This window comes from Pteropus medius, unplaced genomic scaffold, assembly GCF_902729225.1.
Source record: "Pteropus medius unplaced genomic scaffold, Ma_sr-lr_union100, whole genome shotgun sequence".
In the NCBI taxonomy this organism is placed as follows: domain Eukaryota; kingdom Metazoa; phylum Chordata; class Mammalia; order Chiroptera; family Pteropodidae; genus Pteropus; species Pteropus medius.
Window position 1 is genome coordinate 4,430,099 of NW_024340698.1, and position 11,587 is coordinate 4,441,685.

General features: G+C 38.1%; 1 pseudogene; it reads right to left on the reverse strand.

Annotated features, from left to right (window-relative positions):
* Positions 1–9,718: 9,718 nt before the first annotated feature.
* On the reverse strand, positions 9,719–10,298 carry LOC120612190 (60S ribosomal protein L9-like; annotated as a pseudogene).
* Positions 10,299–11,587: the final 1,289 nt, after the last annotated feature.

Below are 11,587 nucleotides of genomic sequence, written 5' to 3' on the forward strand. Positions count from 1 at the left end.
AGTAAATGCCTTTGGAGAGCAAGTGAAACTGCCCGGACCCAGTCAGTCATTTCAGGCACAGATGTGCTTGCATTTCCTGAACTGGTATCTTCCAAAAATGTTGGCTGTGTCTGGTTTTATAAATTAAACCAGATTACCCTCATCAACCTCTGTTATAAAGTTACAACTATTTTCATGAGGATTTTCTGGCTACTAAGAAGTAATACATATCACATTGTAGAATGTGACAAGGTGTTTTTTTTTTTCTTTCGTTTTTTTACCACAGTGAAAAAATGTGACAAGGCTTTCAAAAATCACAATTTAACATAAATTGTACTTTTATAGTAAATAATTAGAAATGTTGCTCTATTATATATGAAGGAGGTATATCCTGTGTGTTGTCTTAGTTGTGAAATGTATCCCATTGCTCACCTCTCCCTAGATAAATATTTTCTTTGAAAACTCAAAGTCTTTAGCTGCCTCTTCTGTAAAAGGGTTTATTTTATAGGAAATCTCTTGACTGTTTGTTTATTTAATTACCCCTTTCAAGGCTGCCAGTAGTTGCGGTGTTTGCTCAATGCCTTTTTAATTTCAATAGTAGGAAGACACCCGATCTTTCCGCATAGTTGAAGCATCAAATGATGGCTGAAAGATTATTACATAATTTGTTACTTCTGTAAGTATATTCTACCCAATGAGTTGTATTTAAGGTTATGAATCTACCTATATTGGAAGATATCCCTGACCATTCCGACAATTAAAATTTTCTTAATATTACTTTTTCTCCTCAACCTGCCCCCATTTGCGGGGTATTACCTAATTAGTAGGCATCTTTTTTGTATAGTTATTTCTGAATAATAATAGAATTTAAGGCTTTAGACACTTGTCAGCATAAAAAATGTTTAAGTTGTATATCATGGAAAAAATCATGTAAAATTCTTAGTTTTCTAATATGGAAGTTAAAATAATGTATTATATGTCTAGTGTTTATACTAGCTTTCTCCCAACCTCTGCCCCCAAGCTATATTTTCCTGGAAGTTTCCAACCTAGTTTTAATAGCTTTAATTCCAACCTAGCTGAAAATAGCTTTAATTGATTGTTTTATTTAAAAAATATTTACGACCATATTTCAGCTGAAATATACTCAACAAAAAAAATGGAAATGAAGGTACCACTGTAACATTACCCATTTCTCCAAAGGTTGTATTATCTTGAATGTTGAATGGAGGCTAATAGACAATCCTCTAACCCCATTTTTTTTCTTGAAAGTCTAAGCCCTGAAAAATTACATAAAATGAATCAATGAGCAATAATAATCACAATAAAAATATACTTAAATAAAAATTCAACAATCCAAATAGGACTCACTTATTAGAAACTGCTCTTTATTCCTAAAAGGTGACATTTTCCAAGTCCCAATGTTTGAAAAACCTAACATGGGTTTTTACCTGTTCTACATAATACTAAGCACCCAGATTATAATGGGAAAAATATGTATTTCTCAATTACACAAGAACAAACATTTGCAAATATCCATAGCATAGAGTGTTCTAGTCTATTAAGGTTATGTAGAAAGAGACAATGTTACATGTACTAATATGCCAACTATTCAGTAATAACCCCGATTTAATTTTCTTCCAAATTAACATGACATTCATTAATTTGACATTGTAGCTATTGCTGCTTCCAATGAAAACACATATACAAAAGACTTTTGGTTGCACTTTAAATGAAAATTTGAGAATATTAGAATCAATATTGGTAAATTCATAGTTTTTCTTTTAATTTCAAAATGTTTACTCATAGGATGGCCTTTTTGTGTGAGTCTGCAGGCACAATGTTAATAAATGCTTTTGCAAATATGATTATGCAAAGAACAAATGAATATTGATTAAACTGAATAATGCATTATTTTCTAGGATAAGTATATTAAATTAACTCTCAGTGAACAAACAGCATGAATTAAACTAGATAATTTTTTGAAGCTGTAACTACCTTATGTTGCACTGCTATGAACATTCAGACTGAAGTTTGAAACACCACTTGCACTGCTTTTGCTCTTCTTTTTAATTATTATTTTTAAAAATATATATAAGTACTGTGGGTTCCTTAAAGGAAAGTTGGAAACTGAAGATATTTTGAAAAAATAAAAGAGGACATAAATCTCCTCATCACTCAGACACAACCATTGTTACTATTTGTGCTTTCTAGTTTCACTGTGGGCGTGGCGCTGTTTGTCTTTTTAAATGTTTATTCATTTACTGCAGTAAGATACAAATTTCAAAATTTGATTTCGTTTTTCTCCATTTTTTTGTTTACTTAAATTGCAGATACTTAATACTGAGCAAAATCAATCATAATAGAAAACAAATCAATTATTCTATAGCTCCAAGCATTGGTTTTAGACTAATCTTATTTGATAATATTTATACCAGAAAATTTAAGGAAGTCTCTAAAAGTGTTTGTTTGTAGCAATAACAAGTGTGGGGATGGAGTTTGAATTGCCTGATGGTTTGATTACAGGTAATGTAAGTATTCAATAACTACTATTATGATGTGTCACATACTTGGCATGTGCCATCCCATTTTACCCTCACAACATCCCCGTGAAGTGGGTAATATTAGCTTCCTAATTTTCAAATAGGTAAATAGAGGCTCAGAGAATTTGAGTTATCCAATATCACACAGCTGAGTGGCAATGTCACATTTTGAACTCAGGCAGTCTGACTCTTGAGCTTGCATTCAAAACCTATGCCATAAAGGTAGAAGAATGTGATTCTAGGAAGTATTTTCAATGTCCTAAGCATGTTTTGGCCAAGACCTCCAACCTTTGGACAGTATTAAACTCTAAAGCACAGGAGACCACAGAAGGGACTTTGAAAACATTATCATCTCCAAAATTTACCCTATTACTACTCTACCAATTAATTATAAACCAGAATCAAATGCTACATTCTTCTATATCTCCTAGTCTTGAGAGAAAGCCTGTGTCAACTTGAGGAGATCCAAGCTCTCTCATTCTCTGGGTCCCCCAAACCCTGCCCCAATCCCATAAAATCACATTTCCCTGCCTCCTGCCAGGCTGATAGAAGTGTGGTCCAAGAATACAATATTGGGCCTTGCAAGCCCCATCACTCATCACTGATGGCAGTAAGTGCTTCCAAGAGGGCTCAGACAAAAGGTGTTATCTAAATAGGCCTATTTTTTTTATGGCACAGGGGCATATTCTCTTTTCTAGCACATGTCCCAAATGACCTACAGTCAAGAAAGAATGAATCTTTGTCTTTTGGGAGAGGAAAATAAGCCACCTTGTTGTTACACATGATAGTGGTTTCAACATGGGCTTTAGGTGTAGAATGGGAGCAAGTGGATAAGTTGTTCTTCCTGCACATTAACCTGAGCACAGCATGACAGATATCTCCCCTCTTGTGGTTATGGCAGGAACGTGGTTGCCTGTTCTCCTCTCATGGCATCCTCACCCAATTTATGCTGTACTCAGCAATCAGTGCTCTTTCTCAAATACAAATCTCATTATGTACTATTCTGCTTAAAATTTCGTAATGTTTTCCCATTGCAACTTTACCTGATTTACAGGGCCCTCTCCTCATTATTTCCCCTTATACTCCATGGTCCCCCACCTAAGGTCTTCACACATTATCTGCTTTCCAGACACACTCTTTTCTTCCCATCTCCATCTGTTCCATGCAACTTTTGCTTCTTTTTCAGTCCTCAATGTAGAGATGGCTGCTTCCCGGAACTCTTACCTGATATATGCTCCACCACCACCTGTGACTAGATTATATTTCCCTGTTGTACCTTCCCATAGCACCCTCTACTCCTTCAAGGTATTCATCCCACTCTATTGTCATTATTTGTTTGATGTCTGTATTCCCTGGCTAAACCACAAGCTCAAGGAGGGCATGGGCCAGGTATGTGTTTTCACTTAGGGAAAGGCACAGAAATAAGTATGGTTAGAGGTTAGCTAAGCAACAGGGGCAAGATATGAAAGGTGGAAGGAACTGCATGAGCAAAGGCTTAGAGGTGAGAAATTACTGAGTAGATGCAGGGATCTGCATAGAGTTCAATAGCATTAGAATATAAATTATATGGTAGATAACAACTGGAAGTCCCAGAGGGGTTGTGTAAGTATATGTGTGTGCCTGTTTTTTTTTTTCTCCTGAGGTGATAAAGTTTCTATCACAATCTCAAAAGGATTCAGAAGAAAGGATATTTGAAGACAGAATTTCAGGAGATCTACAAGCATATTCCTTCAAGCATATCCATGGACTCCAGTTAAGACCCTTTGGGAGACCTGCATTGCTACCACCATCCACAGACCACAGCTGAAATGAAGCCATGGACTGTATCTATTTTTGTCCATCATTTAATCTCCAGTACCTAGAACAGACATCCCTAATTTAATGTAGCTACACCAAACTCATGGATTTCTACAACATACCCCTACCCATCCCACCAACCTACTTCTTCATCAGGTTTGTCTTTCCCAGTAATGACCGCACCACCCACCGTTCTTCATACCCTTGATTCTTTGCTTTTCACCACTCTCGATGCATCAAAGAATTCTGAATCCACCCACTTCTCTCCATCTCTGGTGTTAGTAGCTCCAGTCTGAGCACCATTCTTTCCTGTCAGAACTATTTACCTCCATGGCTGCCTGACCAGTCTCCCTGCTTCCTACCACTCCTGTTACCTTCAGTCCATCCTCCACCTTTTGGCTAGGTCATGTCAACCCCTCAAACCCTCCAGTTTCCCAAGGCACTTAGAATAAAATTCAAACTCTCTATACTGGTCTATAAGGACTTCCATATCTGGCCCCTTAAATTTCATCTCCTTCCATTTTTCTCCCCTCATTTATTACTTTCTGGTCTCACTGGCCTTTGAATACTTTGTTCATGTGGAGCGCAATCCTGCCTTAGGGCCTGTGCATTTATTTGCTACTCCCTCTGCTGGAAACTCTTCCTCCTCATCCATCAGGCAGTTTCAGCTCAACTGCCTCCACCTCAGAAAGGTCTTCCCTCTTTTATTGCCTCTCTAACAACTACTTCTATGAGAAATTAACTTGTTAATGACTTTTTGCAAATTAATTAATTTTATTCCCACTCTAGAATATATGTTCCCCAAGGGCAGGAATCTTGGTGTCTTGTGTTGTTGTTATTCATCTATGTGTCCCTTTCCACTAGAACAAGTCTAGTGGTTGGTAGGTGTTCAATAAATATTTTTGAGTGAAAACATACATTTTGAAAATATTGATGGGATATTAGAAGGTAAATACCATTGACTGCGACTTTGAGAATGTCCTTCAACTTCTCTAGGCTCCAATTTCTTCATCTGTAAAATGGAGTTAATCATAATTATTCTTCTCTATGAGGATGGCATGAGATTGAAAGTAGATACCAATTCCATGCATTCTTGGAGAAAAGCAGCTCTGAGTACTGAGCATGGAAGGGCTGTCACCAAGTACTGGCTCTCACAATACTTGGGTAATCTCAGAAGGCAGCCTGGGAATATCAGAGTGGAGGACAAACTGAAGGTCACACCCCACATAAGGCCACCAGGAGATTGTGGTCCTGAAACCTGCTTTGCCAATTGCCCAGTTCTGCCAGGCAAGCATCTTCTCTGCCAAGGGCCCTGGCATACTCTTGCTCCATTCCTCCTGTCATTTATGCCTTAGTAGATAACCAACTGACTCTCTCCCAGGTCTTTCCTTTGGGCAGAGGAAAGAATGACAACAGCAATATTTATATTTTCCAGTTTACACAGTGCTTTTACATCTATCATCTTGTTTAACTATCCCTCAATCCCTTCAAAATTACATTATTCTCATTTTATTGAACAGGAAACTGATGCTTAGACAAGTTGTGTAACTTGCCCAAGGTCACGATGGCTGAAAGTAGGAAAGCCTGTATCTGTCAGGTCTAACTACGTACTTTGCATAACACAGCACTGATTTCCTGAGCACAGCAGTTAGTTCTTGAGGTGTAATTCCGGTAAGGAGTCTCACCTACCTCTCCAGACCCCTCCTTCTGCAGCTCCCAGTGCGATAGGACAGCAGAGTGCTGGGCCTTCAATGCAGTCATTGGGAAAGACAGCTCCAGGCTGCTGGTCATAGCTAGCTTGAGGACCTAGAGGTTGATCTAGGAGCAGCAGATCCAGACTGATGCATGTGGGGATCCACAGCAGGCTTAAATGAATATTTCTTTGTAGGCTTCTTAACGCATTTTGAATGCAATAAAGTGAATCAGTATATCTAGTAAATTGCCTTAAGCCATGCATTTTGTCATTTTAGCATTTTGGCTGGCTGCCAAGATCATGACAAATGTGGTCACCAGCCAAAGGCCTGGCCAGTAGTTGCTCCTGGAAAGTTGCACAGGACTGTGCAAATAATATCAACAAAGATAAGTAAGCTTAGCAAGAAATGTGTGTGTGTGTGCCTGTGTGTACACACGTGTGCATGCATGTGTGTTTAAAATCTCTACCTTAGGACTCCTTTGAGCAGGGACAGGAGCTATTTACTTTTCGCCAATTGTGTAAGGAGAAGCTGGTGAAAATTTGAAGTAACTAGAACCATATTTTAATTCATTCACGGGTGCCTGGTACCCCTTCAAAACTGTTAGCTAGCTAAGAGAAACAGGGCCTACTCTGTAATGACAGCCTGGGGGCTTCTTCCCTTAGCCTGCTTTTCAAGATTTGATTTCAGGAGCCTCTCTTCCTTAGGCTGCAGCTAAGTCTCCATTAGTTGTGCTGAATCCATGATCCTGGGACCACATCTTCCCCAAGCCCCATAGCCCCAGTAGTTTTCATCTTACCTGCTGTCTCACTCTCAGCCTCCCAGGTCTCATAAAAACCCAATTATCCTTTTATCTGATTGACTTTCCCTCACAGTTTCAAGGCCACTTCTTCTGGAAAGCCTTTAGAGCCTTCTTTATCCTCTGTAACTCTCATCCAGAGTAGGTGGGGGTCCTGCTCTGTTCTTCCTGAAGCCTGTGTCTTTCCCAGTGGGGACTGTCATTGTCCCACCACTTGAGAATTTCTTGGCCTGGACAGTGAATTATTTGAGGGCTGCTGTCCTCCCTTCCTCTGGTGCCCAGCACAGACCAGATTGTCAGTAATAATCATTCACTGAATGCATGAATGAATACAGGAACACATAATCATTGTGGAACATTTTAAAAGTAAAGAGCTTTGAGAATAGCTATTGGATGAGGGTTTGTGTTTGTATTCTCTCAGCAATGATCACACTTTTGGAATTCTGTTTACTTGTCTCACTCCTGCAATAGACGACTCTGGATTCTGTGATCAAGGATTTTATTTCCCTTTTTCTGCATCACCTGGACAAATGATGCCTTAATAAATATTTGATGAGTGAAGGAATGAATAAATAGGGGGTGGAAGAGGTCCCCAAGGATCACTCTGGCACAATCACACTCAGCAAAGGCCTGCCACATGTTAGATTTATGTCTCGGACTTACAGCATGAATTGCAAACTGTACAATGTTAGGGGCTTAACTCTGAGCAGCCTGAGTCTTGGAGATCAGCAGGAAATTGGTGAAGAAGGGCATGACACCACAGAGACCATCACACTGTACATGTCCCACTCTGACTGGAACATTGGCTGGGAAATTTAACTCTAAGATCAAAAATCTTAGGTCTTAGCTAACATTCAGGACAAGAGAAAGAAATTGAATTTTTTTTTCTTCCAATTTTATTTCATCATTGAAATCAGTGTCTCTGAAGTCTGCTAAATTTTCACAACTGGAGTTCAACAATCTCTGTTCTTATTCAGCAAACAAGTTTAACTACAATCACTATAAACAGTTTAAGAAAGCCATACTCCAAGAATGGATTGTGGAAGAGGCAAGAAGTGGAGCCCAGAGAACGAATGGAAATGTGAAGAAAATGGAAAGTGATTACTCACTCAGGTCTCAGAGACTTCTGTGTCTGCAAGAGGTAATTTGGGGACAGGATAGCAAAGTGGTAAGTGGCACTGGTTTACTGAGTGCCTTACTTTGACATGGGCTGTGTGTCATTGGGCAAGTAAATAAACTTCTCAATGCCTTGATTTCTTTACATGTAAATTATTAATAACAACACATACTTCACAGAGTTGAATTATTGGCGAATTAAAATAATGCATGTCCATGAGAAGAGATGAAATACTGCCATTTGCAACAACATGGATGGATCTTGAGATTATCATGCTAAGTGAAATAAGTCAGACAGAAAAAGTTGATAACCATATGATATCACTCATATGTGAGATATAAAATGGAAAGCAACAAACGAGCAAGACAAACAGAGACTCGTGGACATAGACAACAGTTTAGTGGTTATTAGATGGGAGGAGGAAAGCAAGAGAGGTAGATAATGGTAAAGGGGATCAAATATATAGTGATGGAAGGAAATTTGACTTTGAGTGGTGAACACAATGATGTATTATTGAATCGTACATTTGAAACATATATAATTTTATTAACCAATGTCACTCCAATAAATTTAATTAAAAAATAAAATAATGCATGTAAACAACTTAGCACGTCATCCAAGTTCTCAATAAAGTTAGCTATTACTTTCTTCTAGTGAAAACCCTTATGTCAAAATGAGGTTGGCAAGGTCTTTGAGACTAGGCTTAAACATTCTACTGCTATCTTCCCCACATTCTGCTGAAGGGAGAAATATCAGATTATCTAAGATATTTGAGAACAGCCAAGGAAGAAAGATTTTAAAAATCTTACTAAAACTTAGGACCCCACGGGTCCATATTTGAATGAATGGATAAATAAATAAAGAAATAAATGGAATATTTTCCTCTTACATAAAAAAAAAAATAAACCAACAACAACTAATAAATGTTTAAAGGATGATCAAAATAGAAAATCACCATTTGGTAACCATCATAGTAGTAATTAATTCAGCCAGGAAACATCAATGGATGCTAAAATTAATTGGTGAAAGTTTGATGAGGAATGGGATATGACATAGTCTCGGAGTACTTCCCCTCCCCACAGAATACTTATTAATTATAAAGGGAATAACTTTATAGTGGAGAAGCCTGGAAGATATTGCCACCTTAATGAAGTGATCAAAGTGAACATCATTAGTAATGGGACAAACTGAAATCACTGGTCACCTGATAGGATGCAATGAGAACACAGCATCATTTCTGTGCTATTCCTGCAAAAGATGCATAACTTGAACCTAATAATAAGGAAACATCAGACAAACCTAAATTAGGGAACAGTCTACAAAAAAGAAATGGCCTGTACTCTTCAAAAGTGTAGAGATTATGAAAAACAAAGAAAGACTGAAGGAGACTAAAGAGACAGAAAAATAAAATGCAAGTTGTGATCCTGGATTGGATCCTTTAGCTATAAAGAACTTTATTTGGAGAAACTTGAATGGAGTTTGAGGATTAGATAGTGGTGATGTATCAGTGTTAGCATCCTGGTTTTAGTGGCTGTATTGTGATTATGTGGGAGAATGACCTTCTTTGCGGGAAATATGCACCAAAGCCTTCAAGGGTTATAGGGCATCTGGTTGACAGCTTACTATCAAATGGTTCTGGGAGGAAACATATAGATACTATTCTTGTAACTTTTCTGTGAGTTTGAACTTTTATTCAAAATTAATACACAACTTTTATTGCATCTTTAAAATATCACAAATAAGTCTAAGGAATCATCTGACATCTTGGAATTTCTGTAGCTAGACAACTTAGACCTTATTGAACAGTCTGCTGAACTGTTCCTTTTTCAGAAACATAGGTACCATCCAAAAATTTTCTGATATCCTTGTTTTTAACTGTTGTAGCTTGTTGAATCAAAGCAGCTGAGTTTGATACAAGTTCTATGCTGTTTCCTTCAAGAATTAATTCATCTTTCTGGGCTTGAGATACTGAACAAGCAACATCTGACCTCATCTGAATCCTGTGGATACATTTTTCACCCAAGTAATTTTGAATTCCAACAAGAAAACCATTCTCCTGAATAAAGACATTGATGGGGAAGTTAGCATACACAGGCCTCATCTTGTAACCAAAACCAGTGTTGTTACACCCTTGATCATGTTCTGTACATGACTATAGATAGTGCAAACAGTAGTGGCTAGTTTCTTTCTATTTCCCCACCATTTGTCAACCCGGAGACTATTCTTTTTCTTTCCAAGGAGACTGAGTTCTACATTGATGTGATTGAAGCCCCGCAGGGTGCCTCTGGGGCCCTTCACAATAACTGCACATCCCTTCAAAGTGATGTCCTCATTTTCTGGAATGTCACAGTTTGATTGCTGAAAGTGATCTTCATCCTCACAGTAGATGCAGCAAAGAGGAAGTTTGAAATTTTTTGAAATACATGTTTTTGCATTGTGTACTATACATATTACTTTTAAGAGATATTTAGGGCAAAGGGTCCTTCCCTGGGGTGGTCACAGTGATCTCGCCTCTCAGCTAGCTGATGGAAACCAGAGAGATGGGACTACAACTGCTCAGGAGTCATCCTGTTGAGTCATGAGGATGTTTAAAGGAAGAGGAAGTGCTATGGAAATGAGAGCTTTCAGGTGATTATCTGAGGAAGGGTGTACACTGTATTTACAATTAATTGCCTGAGAGGTGGAGTTACAGATATTTGGTCTATGTATTGGAGAGGGTGGGTGGACAGGTTCTAGGAAAAGAAGAAAAGTGTGCAGAAATAGACACTGAAATCCCCACACCCACTTATAGGAGGCTCACATCTGCTTTAGAAGTTAGGAGAGAACTGGGGCAGAAAAAGGGACCAAAGCATTATTATCACCATTGTATAGCTAAGTAATACAAAGCTTCTCAGGATAAAATATGATGCTAGAGCTAGAAGGCACCACCCTATTATTTTATGGATGAGAAAACTGAGGAGCTCACAGAACTTGCCAAGCCCTCACAATCAGAGAGGAAATGGAATCTAAAGGCCAACACCACACTGCTCGCACCAAACTGTGCCTTGTTGAAAATGTGATCTGGAAATAATTGCAAACATTTTTAGAGTGGTTACTATATGCTAGCTTAATCCTCACAACAACCTTATGATATGGGTATTTTTACTATCTCTATTACAAATAGAAAACTGAGAGTCATAGGGTAAGTAGCTTGTCTGAGATCAGACATGGTAAATGGTGTGTGAATGATAAATATGTGTATGTGTTCGTTTTATTTGTTCATAAAATTATCATGTTTTGGTACATTTAGAGATTGGGGTAGTTGGAACAAAATATAAAAATTCAGAGCAAAAACAAAAGCAGGGATTTTACCCACTTTTATTCACTACCATGCCCCCAGGGCTACAAAATTTCTTGGCACATTGTAGGCACTCCATGAAGAATTGCTGAATGAATAAATGTTCTAAACTTTTAGTAATAAATAAATACATAGGTAAATTATTTGCTTTATCTCCCAAAAATGCCTCAATCCCCCATGCTTATAATCTCAGGCAAAACTGGCCATGGGACTCTCCCATGAGAAACTGCAAAAGCCTCTGCAGAGATGATAGACGGATGGTTCTGCTCAGAGTCCTACATCATCATTGGTTCTCAAGCCTTCTTTCTAATATTTGCGTTAGCCCTT